This window comes from Pseudonaja textilis, chromosome 5 (genome assembly GCF_049901715.1).
Source record: "Pseudonaja textilis isolate UNSWEBS1 chromosome 5, rPseTex1.2, whole genome shotgun sequence".
NCBI lineage: Eukaryota > Metazoa > Chordata > Lepidosauria > Squamata > Elapidae > Pseudonaja > Pseudonaja textilis.
This window is the reverse complement of record NC_141994.1, coordinates 29,774,651-29,791,862: the sequence shown is the minus strand read 5'-3', so window position 1 is coordinate 29,791,862 and position 17,212 is coordinate 29,774,651. Positions and strand designations below refer to the sequence as shown.

Sequence of the window (17,212 nt, the reverse complement as noted above, 5' to 3'; positions counted from 1 at the left end):
AACAAACTAGTCAGAAAATTCCTGGAATATATAGCAATAAGCATCACTGACATCTTTTACTTCAGAAAGCTATGTGATATGATTTTACAGAGATATACTGTACAGTGGCCAAGATATTTTCCTAACGGAATACTTTTTTTCTGCATGAAAGGTCAAATTAGAAATAAATTTAAAAGTGCAGGAATACTCATTTACATGTCTTGAAGTATTTAATAAAGCTTGTTAACTTTTTGCATGAGAGTTTTAGATGACAAAAAAGCAAATGTGTTCTGGGGCTGTTTCTCTCTCTCTCTCTCTCTTTATTTTGACTTTATTTTGGGGCAAAATGTAATTTGGGATAGTTATTTCTTGCCTTTTAAGTTTATTTCTTCTGTTCTGGACATCATCATCCCCTTTTAATAACCCCATAAACCCTTGTGGGGGTGGAGTCTGGGCAACTGAATAGAGCTGAGGGTTACTGGGTGGATTCCCTTCCTGTCACCCATCTTCTGTCCTGGACATATTTATGTTGAATAATATGTCCTGCATTTGAAAGTTTTCTTATAATTTCCTATAATTTCTGTTGCTTACACAGTCTCACATATTGTTGTTGATTTTTGGAAAATATATTCCTTTTCCAAAATTCTTACAAATGGTTCTACATTTGTGGAACCTGTGCATTTTCAGAAAAATGTCTAATTTGCAGAGTGTGAAAAATAATCAATATATTTTTCTGACTGTGAGAATTCATTCTAAAATAAGACAATGTGGATTGCTTGCAATGCACATACATATTTTTTTTTGTTTAACAAAAACATGTTCTTGTGCATGTTCTTGTAGTAACAGTCTCAGAAAAAGCATTTTCTATTCAGTGATGGCTGTTCAGACATCATCCCTCTTCCATGGTGCTTTTTTCTCACAGTGAATTGCCGGTTTTTCATTGACTGAGTAATCAACTCATTGGTAAGAGCTAGGTTAATAGCGGTAAGAAATTAGCAATCTATTTTCTGTTGGTCATCTAGTCATATTAATCAATTATGCAAATAAGATGAAAAAACAACTAATATCATCTTCTGTCATGCAATTACAGAAGATCTCCTTACATCTCCTTATCTAATACACCTGCTGCCTTGATCTATTCTTGATTCTTGTGTTTTGTTATACCCTATTTTGTTCCTGAGAAATAGAATCTAATAAAATATCATTTGGAAAAAGAACTTTCAGTTTTCTACCACAGGAAAATTATAACGTGACACAGTTCCTGTAGTGATTAAGAAAATTGGTTTCAGACACAGAATTCTCAAAGTCTAGGATAACTGCATAAAATATGATAGCAAATAAGATCAAACCAAATTGTCTTCAATTGGAATAAAGCAAATATTTGTTAATAGAATATTTAATAAAATAGAAGTATAGGAATATTAGGATTGAATAGTGATCTGTTTTCTCTCTCTTCTTATTCTTTGTCACATTATCTTATTACTACTTTCCATATGGGAATTTACTTTGTAACAAATTTCTCACTGTGAATTATAATCTTGTAGAGAAAATTATATACTTTGGGAAGATAATCACTCCCAATTCTAACATGCTATGTTTAAAATTCCTATATGCATTTCCATTCTTTGTAGAAAATTGTCATTGATCCACTTCAGACACATAAGTTAATTACCGTATCTCCAATTTATTCTCACTTTAGAAGTAGACACAGTACTACAATGGTTAAACAATACATTTCTCTTTCAGTCTTTCTGAGTTACTTGTACTGTAAATGATGCAATGCAGGCTGAATTTATATTTGTCAAACTTTAGCTAAGGTGTAAAATTATTTTAGATTTAATTTTGTGTTAACTAGTGAGTTCATATGCAGTCTACCTGAGTCATGACAGCTATTCACAAATTTAAATTAAAAAGTCTTGAAACAGCAGAGTAATTATACTATCACTACACACTGAGTACACAGAAAATGAAAGCGTCTAATTATTTGTATTTATAATATAAAGTATGTCAAAGAAAATACACTATTTTTAAAAAACAATATATTGTGAAGTACATCAAAGTTAATTCATATACATATTTTAAGAGTTACATCTTTTTCAATCTGTGCTGCTGAACAAAAGGCAAATGTTAATTTTCAGATATATTAATAATTAATATAAAGTTGATTGGAACTGATTTGAGCACTTTTGGAATGTTAGTGTTCTCCAAGGATTTTTAAGTTCAGCTCAGTACTGCTGTCAAATTCTCTTTTTCTATTAAGAAAATGAGGAAATTGTAATAGACATGTACCTTCCAGCTGCTCTTTTGAAAAGCTAGGACACAATCCAAAAATAAAACCCTTCCTGGAAAAACCTTGAAGGGATATTAGCTAAAATTGAATTGAATTTTTATGAAATTGATTTGCTACATTCAGACTGTTCATTTTATCTTAATGTGTAATTGAATAGATGTCATTAACAATAGTGGGTAATATTTCCTGCTCTTATATTAGGAGTTATGTTCCAGAGTATGGCAAAGATGGCCTTTTCTGACTATTACTCAGAATAAAAGTGTGTAATTTAAAAGTGTAAAATGTACAGGAAAAAAGAGGGAGCAACAGGGATGCTAGCAATAGAAATTTTTTAGAAGTTTCACACAACAAAAATAGTAATAATGACAATAACAACGAACAAACTCAAATACATTGCATCCATTTCAGCATAAATTTATAATCCCTATAGATGTCATGTTTATGAATGTGCAGTATCAGCAGTTAAATAGCAATTGATAAGGTGTCAATTAACATCACATTAATTGTGATGTTAGAATTTTTCTGGGCTAATATGTCTTTGGAGCAAGTCCATGAGTCATTTCTAACTGAGTCGAAGAGTGATGGTACGTTTTTGAATTTTATTGCATACCATCATATAGTTGGAAGGGCCAATTTGACCCTTGGCTCTAATCTCATGCTCAGTAAATGAATCCAGTTTAAAATATCCCAAACATTCACCTTTGCTTTCTCTTTTTAAAAACAATTCCAATATTTCATTTTCTCTAATTATTTGGTACTTCATCATTTTCTGGGTATGCTCTAGGAAGATATATAAGCCAGACCATCTCATACACTACTTGACAATTCCCTTTATCTGAAATTCAAATTCATTCAAAGTAAAGAAATAATTCCTGACCATGCTTCTTTCAATCTCAAGCGTCAATCCTGTGCCTTCATCTTGATTGTCATAGTTTAATTGTGAAGTACATACTTTTTTTGTTAAAGAATATTAAATTTAACCATGAGTCGAGTGACTCTGCTTTTTCTTTTTCCTGTTCCCACTTTACTGTCAAACACTGATCAGCTATGAAGAATCATTTTTGTTATTCTTAAATCTTTTGCCAAGATTTCAGTTCATTTTCAGGTTTTGCATTTTTGACACCTGTGCTTTCATTTGTAGTATGGCCTTCTATTCATTACTTGCATTTATCTACATCTTCAGTAAGATTTTCTGTAACCTCATTAGCTTCTTTTGCTGACTCCTATTTTTATACTCTTTGAAATTATTTTCAATTGCCCTTTTGATATCTTCAACTTTTGGAAATTCCCACCAGGCTGTGTTCCATTTCTATTAGTTTCTTGCCTCAGGATCAATCAGAATAGAGTTAGGCAAATACTTTTCTGTGCCAAGACTGAGACAGGGAAATTGCATTGCTTCAAGCCTCTCATTGGTGTGGAAACACTTTTTCTCTGGAGACTGGAAGCTTTTGGGTGCCCTGATCTTGTGGGATTTCAGGTATCCATTCTCTGCAAAAGCATATGGGTGCCTGAAGTCACGCAAGATCATGGCTCCCAGAAGCTTCCAGTCTCCATCTGGACAAAAAGTGTTTGAGCACTGATGAGGTGCTTTGAGGCAAGAGCCCCATTGGATATGCAAATGAAGCTTCTGGTCTGCATCTGGGCACTTACTTTTCACCCAGACAAAGAGTGGAAACTTCTGGGGGCCATGATCTCATGCAACTTCAGACACCCATCCAATATTGCAGAGAATGGGTGTCTGAAGTCCTGCGAGATCAGGGCACCAGGAAGCTTCCAGACTCTGGGGGAAAAATGTTAGGCTGATTGATCTGTAGCTTCCTGAATCTGTTTTTTTTTTTGCCCCGTTTTGAAGATGGGAACCACATCAACTCTTTTCCAATCCTCTGGTAGTTGCCTGGTGCTCCAGGATTTTTAAAAGATATGGTACAATGGTTCTGAGATACAACGGTTCTGCCAGCTCCTTCAGAACTGAGATGTAATCCATCAGGCCCTGGTGATTATATTCATCAAGATCAGACGGGTGTTCTCTTACCATTTTTTTGCTTATTTTAATTTTTATTTCTAGACTGTCTTTTACAGTTATGTTTTTGGTAGGTTGGGCTATAGTTTGTTTTTGTGTGAAGACTGGTGCAAAGAATTAATTAAATAATTCTGCTTTCTCTCTACTGCCTGTTAGTTCCTTGCCATCTTCTGTCTTTAGTGGACTGTCTGTTTCCTTGACTTTTTTTTCTTGTTATTTATATGTTGCAAGAAACTTATCATCTCTGACTTTTGTTGCAGGTCTTTGTTCATTCTGAGCCTTTGCTTTCCTGACTTCATCTTTGCAGATTCAGGCTATCTTCTGGTATTCTGCCGTAGTTATATGGCCCTCTTTCCATTTTTTTATACTTATCCTTTTTGCCTTTCAGTTTATCAGAGAGATCTTTGTGCAACCAGTGGTGGGATTCAAATAATTTAACAACCGGTTCTCTGCCCTAATGATTTCTTTCAACAATCAGTTCACCAAACTACTCAGAAAGTTAACAACTGGTTCTCCCGAACTGGTGCGAACTGGCTGAATCCCACCACTGTGTGCAACCATGCAGATTTCTTCTTGGAGTTATTTTTCTTTTTCAGTGGTATTGTGTTGAACTGGGCTTTTATGATCATATTTTCCCATGCTTTTTGAATTGTTTTCCCCTTTAAGATTTTTATCCATGGAAATTTTCTTAGGGTCTCTCTGAGTTTGTTAAAATCAGCTTTTTTAAAGTTTAAGACACTGGTCACTCTTGCCCAAGGTTTCAGCAACTTCAATGCCCTCTATTACTTTTTCTCTCTTAGTATTAGTTCCATCCTCCACCTTTTATGATAAACATTTTATTATAAAAATTTTATTTTATAATAAAATTTATAATTTTATAAAATATTTTTATAATTGTTACGACTTTACTCAAACTGCTTTTAGAAGTCCAAGGGTACATGCTTAACTATAGTCTGTTGAAATTTCTTAACAATCCTGCCTGATTCTGCCTTTCTTCCACCAAACAGGCAGTTAGGCTGCTTTCTTCCCCACATTCCTGATCCTGGCTTTCTGCCACCAAGATGGCGGTGCATTCACACGCAGTGGCCTCCAGCTCCCGGTATTAGTGTATGGTGTTTGGAATGATGTGTGTATTGATGTGTGTGCACAGTGTAGAGCGAGGAGCAAAATTTGCCTACACGCGCCTAGAGCTGCTAAACATCAGGCTCGCAAGTCAATCCGGGATTATCAGTGATTTTCAGCAGTCCCACAACATGCCGAACTGCATAGTGAAGCTTCCAGGATCTCCATGGGTTGTTCTTGGGTTTGGTCGGTGTCGATGAAAGCGAAAGGAGCGGAAACAAAAGCGCAGCTGTAGAGCTGGTCTGTTGGCTCAGCTCCGAAAGCAGCCCCATAGACTAGCACTGCTAAGTGTCTTTTTGAGCATCGCCACATGTCTCATCCACAAAATTGATGAATTAGAGCTGCAGATGGCAGCAAGCAGGCTTCTCTGCAAAAGCTGTGTGATGATTGTAACAGAGACCTGGCTACACCCAGCTATACTTAATGTGGCAGTAGAGTTGACAAGTTGAGTCATTTATCGCTCTGATAGAAATGTGACTGGTAAGAGCAAGGGAGGTAGACTCTGTATATATACACAGTGACTGGTGTGTTAACAGCAGAGTAGTTTATATGTAATGCTCCCCAGATGTGGAACGGATGACTGTCACGTGTAGGCCATTTTATCTGCCTAGAGAAATCACTGTGATAATTACTATAGCTGTTTATATTCCACCTGATGCCAATGTCAGTGTGGTGCTTTCTAAGCTATATGATGTCATCTCCAGGCAGCAGCAAACTCACCCAGAGGGAGCTCTTGTTATGGCTGAGGACTTCAATCAAGCCTGTTTAAAGACAGTTCTCCCATATGTGCAATTCTCTACCAGAGGGAAGAACATTGTAGACTGTGTGTACTGCAATCTGAAACAGGCATAAAGAGTAATCCCCCTCCCCTACCTGGGTCCATCTGACCATCTTTCACTTCTGTCATGCCTGAAGTATGTCCCTCTCAGGAAAAGAACTCAGCCAGTCATGAAAATGGTTAAAATTTGGCCAGAGGGTGCTCTCAGTCAGCTGAAGGACTGTTTGAGTGGAATGTATTTGAACATCAATACCTGCATGAATACACTGATGCCATACTCTTTTACATCAAAGTATGCACTGACAGTGAAACAATGGACAAGTGCATCAGAGTCTATAGGAATTGTAAAACCCTGGATAACTGCCAAGGTACGGACACTTCTGAGAGCCCAGGATCCTGCCTTTAAGGCAGGGGACAGGGATATATAGAGAGAGGCCAGGGCAAACCTTAGAAAAGGCATTAAGATAGCAAAACAACAATACAAATATAGGGTGGACAACCACTGATCAGATAATAACCTGAAGCAACTAACCAACTATAAGGGCAACATGAGAAACACGGTCAATGCTGATGCCTCGTTGGTAGAGAAGTTGAACATTTTCTTCACCCTCTATGAGGTGAAAAGACCAGACCCCGTAGCCTCTGCCTGCCAGCCTTCTGATTCCCAGCCACTCGTCCTATATGAACATCAAGTGAGAGCTGCACTGAAGTCTGTGAATCCCAGAAAAGCTGCAGGTCCAGATGGGGTGCTGGGGATAGTGGTAAAGACTTGTGCCAATCAGTTAGCAGGGGTCCTGACAAAGATCTTTAACATCTCCCTGAAAACAGCCTATGTTCCACTATTGTCCCAGTCCCCAAGAAAACAGCAATTAACTGCCTAAATGACTACAGACCTATCGCATTAACATCAGTAGTGATGAAATGCTTTGAAAGACTGGTTCTCCAACACCTTAGGACATGCCTCCCACCAGACTTTGACAAGCATCAGTTTGCCTACAGGGGGAACAGGTCGACAGACGACACCAGCTATTGCCTTACATTCTGTAGCGAGCCATCTGTAGCAACCCGGAAACTATGTCAGGATGCTTTTCATTGACTACAACTTGGCCTTCAATACTATCCTGCCGAGCATCCTTATCGAATAGCTGACTGACTTGGATTTTCCCTCTTCCATCTGTGACTGGATCAAAGAGTTTCTGAGGGACGGACCACAAACAGTGAGGGCTGGGTCTGTCACATCCACCTCCCTGAAGCTTAGCACTGGCTCCCCACAGAGCTGTGTGCTCAGTCCCTATCTGTACTTACTGTACACACATGATTGTGTATCGTCTGACCCATCCACTGTGATCATTAAGTTTGCAGATGATACTACCATATTGGGTCTCATTACAGGTGGAGACAAAACAGCATACAGGGGGGAGGTTCAAGAATTATCCTCATGGTGCCTAGAAAACAACCTGCACTTAAACATCAGCAAGACAAAGGAGATGATTTAGACTTCCAGAAGAAGAGAGAGGAACCCGCCCCACTTTACATTGAGGGAGGCTGTGTGGAGAGAGTTTCCTCCTTTAAATTCTTGGGAGTCTACCTCAATGAAGATCTCACCTAGAAAATCAACACAACCCAGGTGGCCAGAAAGGCCCAACAGAGACTCCATTTCCTTAGGACAAAACATCATGCGCTGTTCCCTGACACGAGATGACATTGCTGGGGCTTATTGCCTTAGAAGAGTGAGGAAAATTTTCAGGGACAACTCACATCCTGGTCAGCCCTTCTTCACTCTCCTACCATCGGGTAGAAGATATAGCAGCATAGCCAGCTGTACCAACAGGCTGAAGAACAGTTTCTACCCATGGGCTGTCAGACTACTGAATGGAAAATAACTTCATGTCAACATAATATGACAGACTTGCGGGGCTGGTGCGTTGTGCAACAAGGTCACATAGGGTAATCAGATTGGGTCTGGATTATTTTTTTTATTTATTTATTTGGTTTGTCAATTGCTTACAAGATAATAGGTATGAGTAAAAACATAGTTATAAATACATGGATACATATAAGAAAAATTTAAAAAAATAAAAGAAACAATAGGACAGGGACGGTAGGCACGTTGGTGCACTTATGTGTTGGGTGTGTGTGCACGAAGGGAGGTTCAGCCAATCTCATTGTACACAAGTTGTACTCTGACAATAAAGGTAATAATAACAATCAAGAAAACCAATGTTACATAGCATTTCCCTCAAATGCTTCTATTACCACTACTACTCTCTGAATTTAGTATTTCTTAAATTAGTCTCAAGTCAAGAGATATGCTTATGTCTTCTCCATCTTCTGAAAGAGAAAATTGCCAGCAAGAGAAGTAAGGAATTTCCTGGAAGGATTATGCTTGGGAAAGTCTGTTTTTCAACTGATGTTGACTAAATAAGGCCTATTTCATGGCTGTTTGAAAGATTTGGAAGATTATCTATGCATTCTCATTAGTTTAGAGACCAATAATATAAACAGATATAGCAATACTGGTTTTTGTTTCATCTTATGCTTATTTATAGAATAGCATTTTGATTTCTGAACAGGTGTACTGTATATTTTTAACATGTAGTGCAATTCCATCTGCTTTCCACTGGTTTTGTTCCTTTTGAACAATTTGTATTCTTCAGTTACTATATTTTAGTCATAGAAGTCATACTCCTAGAGCCCTGTTATATTTATTAAATCATATTTGCCCTTCTGTATGAAGAGTTCAAGTGTATCTTGTTTCCTATGCTGTGAGCATCAGTGCATAGATAATGAAGGCCATGAACTTTATGAGCCAATGGTCTTTCATATTCTTCTCTGAGTGATCTAAGGGATCCCATTTAAGAACATTCCCCTTTTTACAATACAGAAATCTTTCTCTGAGATCCTTTATATTAGGGTGTTCATTTCCATTTATTATAGAATTAAGTTTAAATTAATCAATTTAATTGATAAAACTTCCCATGCTTTGGCAATACTTACTTTTAACAGTTATTCCATTCTAGTTTATGACATCATCTAGATTAGGCCAGCAACAAGGCCGTGCAATCAGGTAAAATCCCATCCATGGGATGCAGACAGCACATGAAACCCTCCGGTCCATGGAAAAACCTTTCTCCGTGGAATCAGTCTCTGGTGTCCAAAAGGTTGGGGGCTTCTGATCTAGGGCAATTTAGTTTTTAAATCACTTTTCATCTACTTGTTTGATTTTCCTAGACTATCAGTAATTTACAATATTTTTCCCCTTCCAATTGCATTCCATGAACGGCCTTCTATGGACTGAAAAAATCGATGATCTATGACCCCAGGGTCTACACAGTCTATATTTTTCAAAGACTGGGGTGATACAGTTGTAGCTGTTCTTTGGATATAATTTGTCTTCACATGCTGTATGTCAGTTGGAAAGGATCATTGTCAAATCCACTTGGATGTTATTCTGTCATGTCTTTGATCCTTCATAGGCTTCTGGATCCAGATGACATACATTTGCTTTAATATTTTAATCTAAAATATTGTTTTAGTCATCAAGAACAATCCCTTCTATCCTTCAGAGTCCATCATTTAATCTCCCGTAATGTAACATTTTCTCCTTTTGAAAGTTTGCTGCCTGTTTAGTCTGTAGGGTCTAAAATCTGCTTCTGAATTCCAATTTCAAACCATGCATGTTGAGCTGTGCACACACCGGCTCGCCACTTATGTTGAGCTGTGGGGAGGCACACATGCACACCAGCATGCTACTTGTGCGTCCAGGTTACTCTCTTCCTCCCTGCCGGACCACCCAGCCACAAAGGTTAGAGACCATTGTTCTAAGAAATAAAAAACAGGAGTAAAAAAAATCTAGTTTGTAACAGGAGAATATTGTATATAATTGCATTTTAACCCATTTTAAAATATTAGTATGTTTAAAACCTTGCTGTTAGTATATATTATTAGAGTAACTTGAAATAGAAGGTTGGTCAATAAAAAATAGTCCCATTGAGTGGAAGTATCATTGGAGACTCAAACGCAGATTACTTGGTTCTTAAAACTGATTCAGATTCTGATTAACCATCAATCCTGCAGATAAAAGATAGCAAAAAGAATTAAAATGTGATTATCACATAGCTATAAGAAACATTTATTTGCATAAATATAGTATATTTATATTAATATAGACTAGTCCTACTTTACTGCATGCTATAGATAGGATAGCTCAGTAACACAGTATATGTTTTATGTGTAGAAAGCCCTGGTCCTTATGTTTCTGCAGATTAAAGATTTCAAACAGGAGGTTTTGGAAATAAGCCTAGTCTAACCATTGGCAGATGGTGTCGCTTTTTTCAATACAAATTCCAACTGGATAGTAAGATTAATGTTATATCAACACTGGTGATGAGAGAATGTTTTCCCATCACTGAAGCAGAATGCTACTTGAGAAGCATAAATCATGAACAATGAGTTTATGAAGGCTATGTTTTTTGTCCTCAGATTCTGCTGCCTGGGGCGGTTGCCATCCTTCCAGCTAATATTGGGACAAATTCTATTGGAAAGTGCTTTTCCTCAGACCTTGCAGACCTGGGAATGGTCAGAATAGGTAGCCCTCCATAGTTGTTATTTCCAGATAATCCAGCTTCTCCTGCCAGCACATGTTGTAGAGCTGCACATTTGGAGGGCACCAGGTCAAAAACAAGCTAGGACAGGCAATAAGGAATTATACATCCTACCTTGGTACGTTCAGTGTTTTTTTTTTCCTTACTTGCCTTCATAAATAACAACCTTACTCCATTAGTGCTTTCTTTCTTTCTTGTTTGCATAAGAGAGGGTTTTTGAGCATTTAAAAAAGGACTAAACTCCTAAAGCAACCTTTTTAGTATTCTCTCAGTGTTTCCATGCTTCAAAGTTGATAAAAGTGCTGTATGCAGATGGCTTTTGCTGAAGGCAAAGGAATGTTTCATCATAAAGGAGCGTGGCCTCTCAAAATTGGAGATTTCCCCGATGTACTATTACCGTAGCCAATCCAGTGGATCAAGCCTCGAGAGAAAAGAGAGCATTGTTTAATGAAGTTTTGTACCAAAAAAACAACATGATTATTTATTGAGTCCACTGACAAAACAGAAATCGTTCTTAAAGGTGGTTTGATATGGCAGAGATTTTTTCTTTTCTATTCATTTTTTAATCAAAGAAAAGTTTATGGAAACACTAATTATTTTAAAATCTTCAGACTTGCATACTTTTTTTTCAGTGGCCCTTTTAATTATGATGTTGGCTGGGATAAAAATACTCTAATGAAGTCTCCTTTCCAAATGAAGGAATACAAAGGAAACTACGGTTAATGCACATAGTATTTTTTTCTTGAATTATTACTCCCCCAATGATTTCAATATCTGCTAGTACTTTAACAGAAAACATCAGAAAATTATGATTGGAGAATCATGCTTTTTTATGTTTGCTGTTAAAGTAATGTCAGAAATTGAATTCATTGGGTAAAAAATAATTCAAGAAAGAAAAATACTATGTGCATTAACCATAGCTTCCTTTGTATTGCTTCATAGAGACTTCATAGAGTATTTTTATCCCAGCCAACATCAAAAATTACCCCAATCCTACACAATAATTTAATTTTGAATTGTCTAGGTATTCTATTTTTAGAATTGTTTTCATATACTTTATAGAAAGTAATAGTGTTTGAGAATTATGAAATGTTATAATATTATGAAATATTTGAGAATTATTGTTAATACTTAAGATTGCTTTTCTTTAGCAATTATCAATTTATATTGTTTGTTAACTAATATTTTGTGGGTTTTTTGACACTTTGTAAATAATAGGTCATTATAAATTGTACAACTTAAAGATTTACTCATAATAGATTTGGTGGAGAATATCTGATTTCAACACAAGGGGGCATACTCAAATAGAAATATTGGATAATTTCAGCAGGCCTTTGTCTAGTTAAATACCTTAACCATTTTCCCCCTGACAATTCAGGAAATTGTTTTTCTTATTGCTGTCTGTTTCAGTTTCAGGTTTCTCTGTTTGCTTTGAAATACACATTATTAATAATTCCCATATTTCTGTTTGCATGTTAAAAATGCTTTTTGTGCATAAAGTCTGTATCAATAGATTTGTGCCATTATAAATCTTATTTTGTTCATCTAAATTTGATTTTTTCTTTTTTATATCTTATTTTTACAGGTAACTCGATAGCAAAAAATAAAACCACTTCAAACTCAAGACTGATAACACTCATTACAAAGAAGCTGGAAGTTTTCTTAGTTAAAGATGATTTTTGAGGTTTAGGTTAAAATTGCTGGTACAAACTGGTTCAGTGAGGATATGTTCTATAACCAACAGCTACTGGAGATCACTAGTTTAAGAAAGTTAGACATACAAACTCTCTAAAATAAAGATTTCAATGGAAAGAACTGTGTATTTGTAAACACAAAAAGAAAGAACTTACACTTTTTGGCAAAAAGTGAAAAGGATGCTAAAAGGATGCTGAAAAAGTAATAGTCTTTTTGATCCTGGGCTTGGACTCAAAATATTTAACCTCTACAAACTAACTCTTTGAAATGTACTGATATAGCTTATTTGAACTATTTCCAGTCCTCTGTTCAAATACTGGTGGAACTCTGCATTGGTTTAATCAAATTACTATTCCAGAAATTGACTTTGGATACAGCACTGCCTTAGACACTTTAATTTGAATTCTAATCTTGAAGCTCCAAGGCTATATATTTCAACACACTGAAGTTGTTTTTCTTATAGGAATGTAAATGTAATATCATTGTTAATCATTATTGCTGACAGATAGTACTTATCTGGACACATCATTCTTATACTAATAAATCATTAGTCAGATGTCATTTCCTAATCAGCTACTGCAGTTCCTCACAAGTAAATAAAAGGTTGGTCAAAAATGAAAATTTTCTTCTACACTCTTCACAATATTTTGTTGTTAAAATATCTGTTTTGTATAATTTTAAAGAAAACAATGTTCCTTGTATGAACTTTAATTGATGGCTTTATTAACATCAAGTCCTTAAGAGATGGTGGTAAATAATAATTAACAACAATAGTCATTTTGTGAAGGAAGATAGGGATGCATGGTAAATTTTGTTCTGAAATTTGCTGTTATGCATTTGATTTTAAGATTTCTTTTTTAAAAAATTAGATGTCTTTTGTTTGGATGCTGCTTGGATGCATAGGTAGATGCTTTGATGTTTACTGAGTGGGATTTTTTTTTCAAATTTAGAAATGATTGATGTTTTTCTTCCCTACTTCAGAAATTTTAGTTCTATTTAGTGGCTGGTTTGTTGAATTTTTTTCAATCTTCTATTTTATAATTTCACTGTTTTTTTAATTAAATACCTTAAGCAGCAGTAAACTTTTTTCCCCTGAGTTATTACAGTATGACAAATAATTTTATATGTCATTTAATATATACCATGCTATCTAGAAATACTGAGGCTCAAAGTGCAGCTTGGTCTTAAAGAAGGTAAAGAAGGAAATAATCTATACTTATTCACAAAGTAAATAAGTATAAGTATTTCAAAATCTCCATTGTTTAATTTATGAAAAAGGTAAATAGTCTTCATTGCAAATCCCTGACATAAATAATTAGAAATAAATTATATGATGAATGAACATCTTTGGGTACTGTGCTGTTTCACTTGATGCAAAATTATTGCACAATTATTTCATATCCTTGTTATGTTTGACACTGGATGGTGGAAAACTACAATGAGTAAAGTCAGATTTGAAATGTATAGTGTGTAATTCTGCTATCTATCAATCCAAAATTTAATTCCGGGGAGGAATTGGATATAGAATTAGGTATCTTGGTATTGTAAAGGGATTAATATGGTATATATTTTAAAGTTATATGTAAGGGGAGATCACTTGAAAAGTATGATAAATTGTTATGTTGCAGTAGACTTAATATGGGCTTCAGTTTAGTCAAATTCCATAAATATGGTTTTCAGCATTTAGTTTAGTTCCTTTGTGATTAGTTTTAAAGCCAACCCTAAATTATTGTGCTATAAAAGGTGAAAGATTTGCATATCAATAAATGAAAATAAATGGATTTTCAAATAAGAAACTGAGTCCACAATAGGTTACTATGATAATTGATAATAATGGAATAAGTAAGACAAAAAAACATGGAAACATTTTATCAGAACAAATCCGATTAGAACAACTAAGGCTCATTCTAAATATTTTAGGACCCTTTACAGCAAGACTTCTAATTAAAAATATCATTTAAAAATATTTCACTGATTTTTAAAGCAACACAAAAATTAAGAATATTTTTAAATTTATTTTTAAACAATTAAAATTTGTTTAAAATTAAAGTAAATTGTTTACTTGAAGAACTAATAAAAATGAAATACAATGATACAATAAAATTAAGTTTTAGTTTTCATCAGTTCTACAATGTTATAGAAATCTTATTATTTACTTATTTATTTGTTGATTTATTTATTATCCCATCTCCCTCAAGACATTGAAGTATTATAATTCAACTTTTAAATAATCAGTTAAACCAATTTTATGGTCCAATCTTATCTCTCCATTAATTAAAAAAAAACAGTTCAAAAGCTAAGAATTGACTAATTATGTTAAATCATCCTTGTACATACAGTCTTGTACATATATTCATATATTATTCATATATTATTTTCAAAATTATGTAATTAGGTTTTTCTCAACAGCCTGTATATGATATATTTGGAATCATAAACAGCCAACTTATTGAATGCTATTTAACATTATCTTTTAAACTTAATTTTCTTCCAGGAGTCTTATTCACCATATTTAAAATATGTGATCATTAAGGAATATTTATACTAGTGGACATGACCACTGTATATGCAAGTTTCTTTAAATTGTTACATCTCCAACATAAAAAATATAATAGCTGATCTTTTTTATTGAAAAATCAATTGACTTTGGATAATAATTATAATGCTATTAACATTTGTAAACATACATTTTTTGAATATTTAATTCTATTCTTGGGTTTGAGAAATGTAAGATAAAATATAAAAGTTCTGTGCAAAATGTTTTTAGTAAGTGAAAAATAATTGAGTATCTAAGTACTTCAATTTCCCAAATTACAAAAACCAATTTCTACATGAGTTCTCTCATTTTTTGAATATTCTTTTGCCAACCCAGTTCCAGATTCTTTTATTATCTGAAATTAGATGTCTCCTGAAGGTAGGGTTTTATTTTCATCTCAGTCTCAGAACTTTAATAGTGATTTTTGAGATTTTTCAGGTTCAACCATTCATTTATGTCATTAGAACTGAGTTAAATGTTCAATCTTGAAAACGTTCAGTTTTTGTGTAAATTCCAAATACACTATTTAAATTATTTTATACAATGTGACAAATAATTTTGTAATTCAATTTAATGTAATTCAATGAATAATGTAAATGAAGATGACTTCAATTTATGGGGCAATGAAATAAATACAATCCTAATTAGCCATTAGGATAATTGAGATTTTTAATGAATTATGATTTTCACTATATGAGCTGAGTCACCATTGCTTGGCTTTCCAGCAGCAAGAGGAATTAAACAAACTGTGCAAAGTTCTCCAGTGTGCCTTTTGAAATGAAATGCAGATTAAAATCCCTGGAATTGTCTCTCTTGAATAAACCATAGATTAGAATAAAAATAAAATATGAGTTCCAATTCTAACATTTTAAATGAGGATCTTACCAGATATTTGTGATTTCTACTTTGCTTAATCCAGGATGTGACATAAATAGATTTACTAATCTAAGGAAGAAAAAGTAGAAAAACCGAGTGGCGTATGTAATTCTTCCCATGCAGACTTTCTGCCAATAGTCTAGTACTTATAGAGCATTCAGATTCCATGCTTGGAGCATAATGCCAATAGTTCCTAAGAGAAAAATATAAATTGCATTTATGAAAAAGTCAGGCTGTTATTGTACATATTAATATTTCCCCTGTCTCTTAATTAGCCTAGAATTTCTTGAATTCATTCCATATTTCCTTTACTCCTCTTTTGTGATTGTTACCATGACTTAATTGATTCTGATGACATTACAGAGCAAGCCTCAAATATCTAGTTCCATAAAATCAGAAATAAAAGTGTTCTAAAGAGGTTCTACTGGTTCTGTTACTTAGATTTGATGTTTTTATTTTGTTTGGATCAGTAGTGGGATTCAAATTTTTTTACTATCAGTTCTGTGGGCATGGCTCGGTGGGCTTGGTAGTGGAAGGATACTGTAAAATCTCCATTCTCACTCCACTCCAGGGGGAAGATTACTACAAAATCCTATTCCCTCTCCACCCCACTAACCTGCTTTCCAGCTCCGTTCTCCTGTGCAGGACAACTAAAGAAGACTCAGCCGATCAGCTGGGACTTGGGAGGCAGAGAATAGATGGTGGCGGGGCCAGTCAGAGGTGGCATTTGCTGGTTCTCCGAACTACTCAAAATTTCTGCTACCAGTTCTCCAGAACTGATCAGAACCTGCTGAATACTACCTCTGGTTTGGATTATTTCCTTGAAAATAAATTAAGTTATTAGATCTATAAAAATTTCTCCTACAATGCATTGGCTCTAGAACACTAAATTATCTGAGTGGAAAAAATAGCCAGATTTGACCTCACTTGATGGTCTCTAAATCCTTTTTGTGACATGTAAATATTTATTGTTGTCATTTCTTTCTGCTGATGGGCTCTTTAATCTCTCATATTTGGAATTGCATTCATATTCAAATAGCAAACCAAGGTAACAACACTTGAGGCATGCTTTTTGAATTTTCACTGCAAATGTCAGCGCAAATTTTATCATAGCTGTTTGTTTTCTTGTTCATAGTTAAATTGAGCTCTGCCTTGTGAAGATGACACAGCTGAGCAACTTGATGAAATTAAATAATTCCTTTAATTTTGATAGCTGCTAAATGGCACAAAGTACATTACCTAATGATTGATTGTCAATCTTTAGTGTTTAATTCCATTCTTGGCTATCATTTAAGTTACTTTTCTATGCCAT

General features: G+C 34.7%; 1 protein-coding gene across 2 annotated transcripts in view; it reads left to right on the top strand.

Moving 5' to 3' along the window:
- The window catches only part of TAFA2 (TAFA chemokine like family member 2), a 63,360-nt gene extending 49,530 nt beyond the window's left edge, over positions 1 to 13,830 (top strand). For both annotated transcript variants that reach the window (XM_087934431.1, XM_026703922.2), the window contains 2 exons: positions 10,672 to 10,911; positions 12,379 to 13,830. The gene's annotated coding sequence lies outside the window, so the exon portion shown is untranslated. The remainder of the gene's footprint in view (positions 1 to 10,671; positions 10,912 to 12,378) is intronic.
- The last annotated feature ends 3,382 nt before the right edge of the window (positions 13,831 to 17,212 follow it).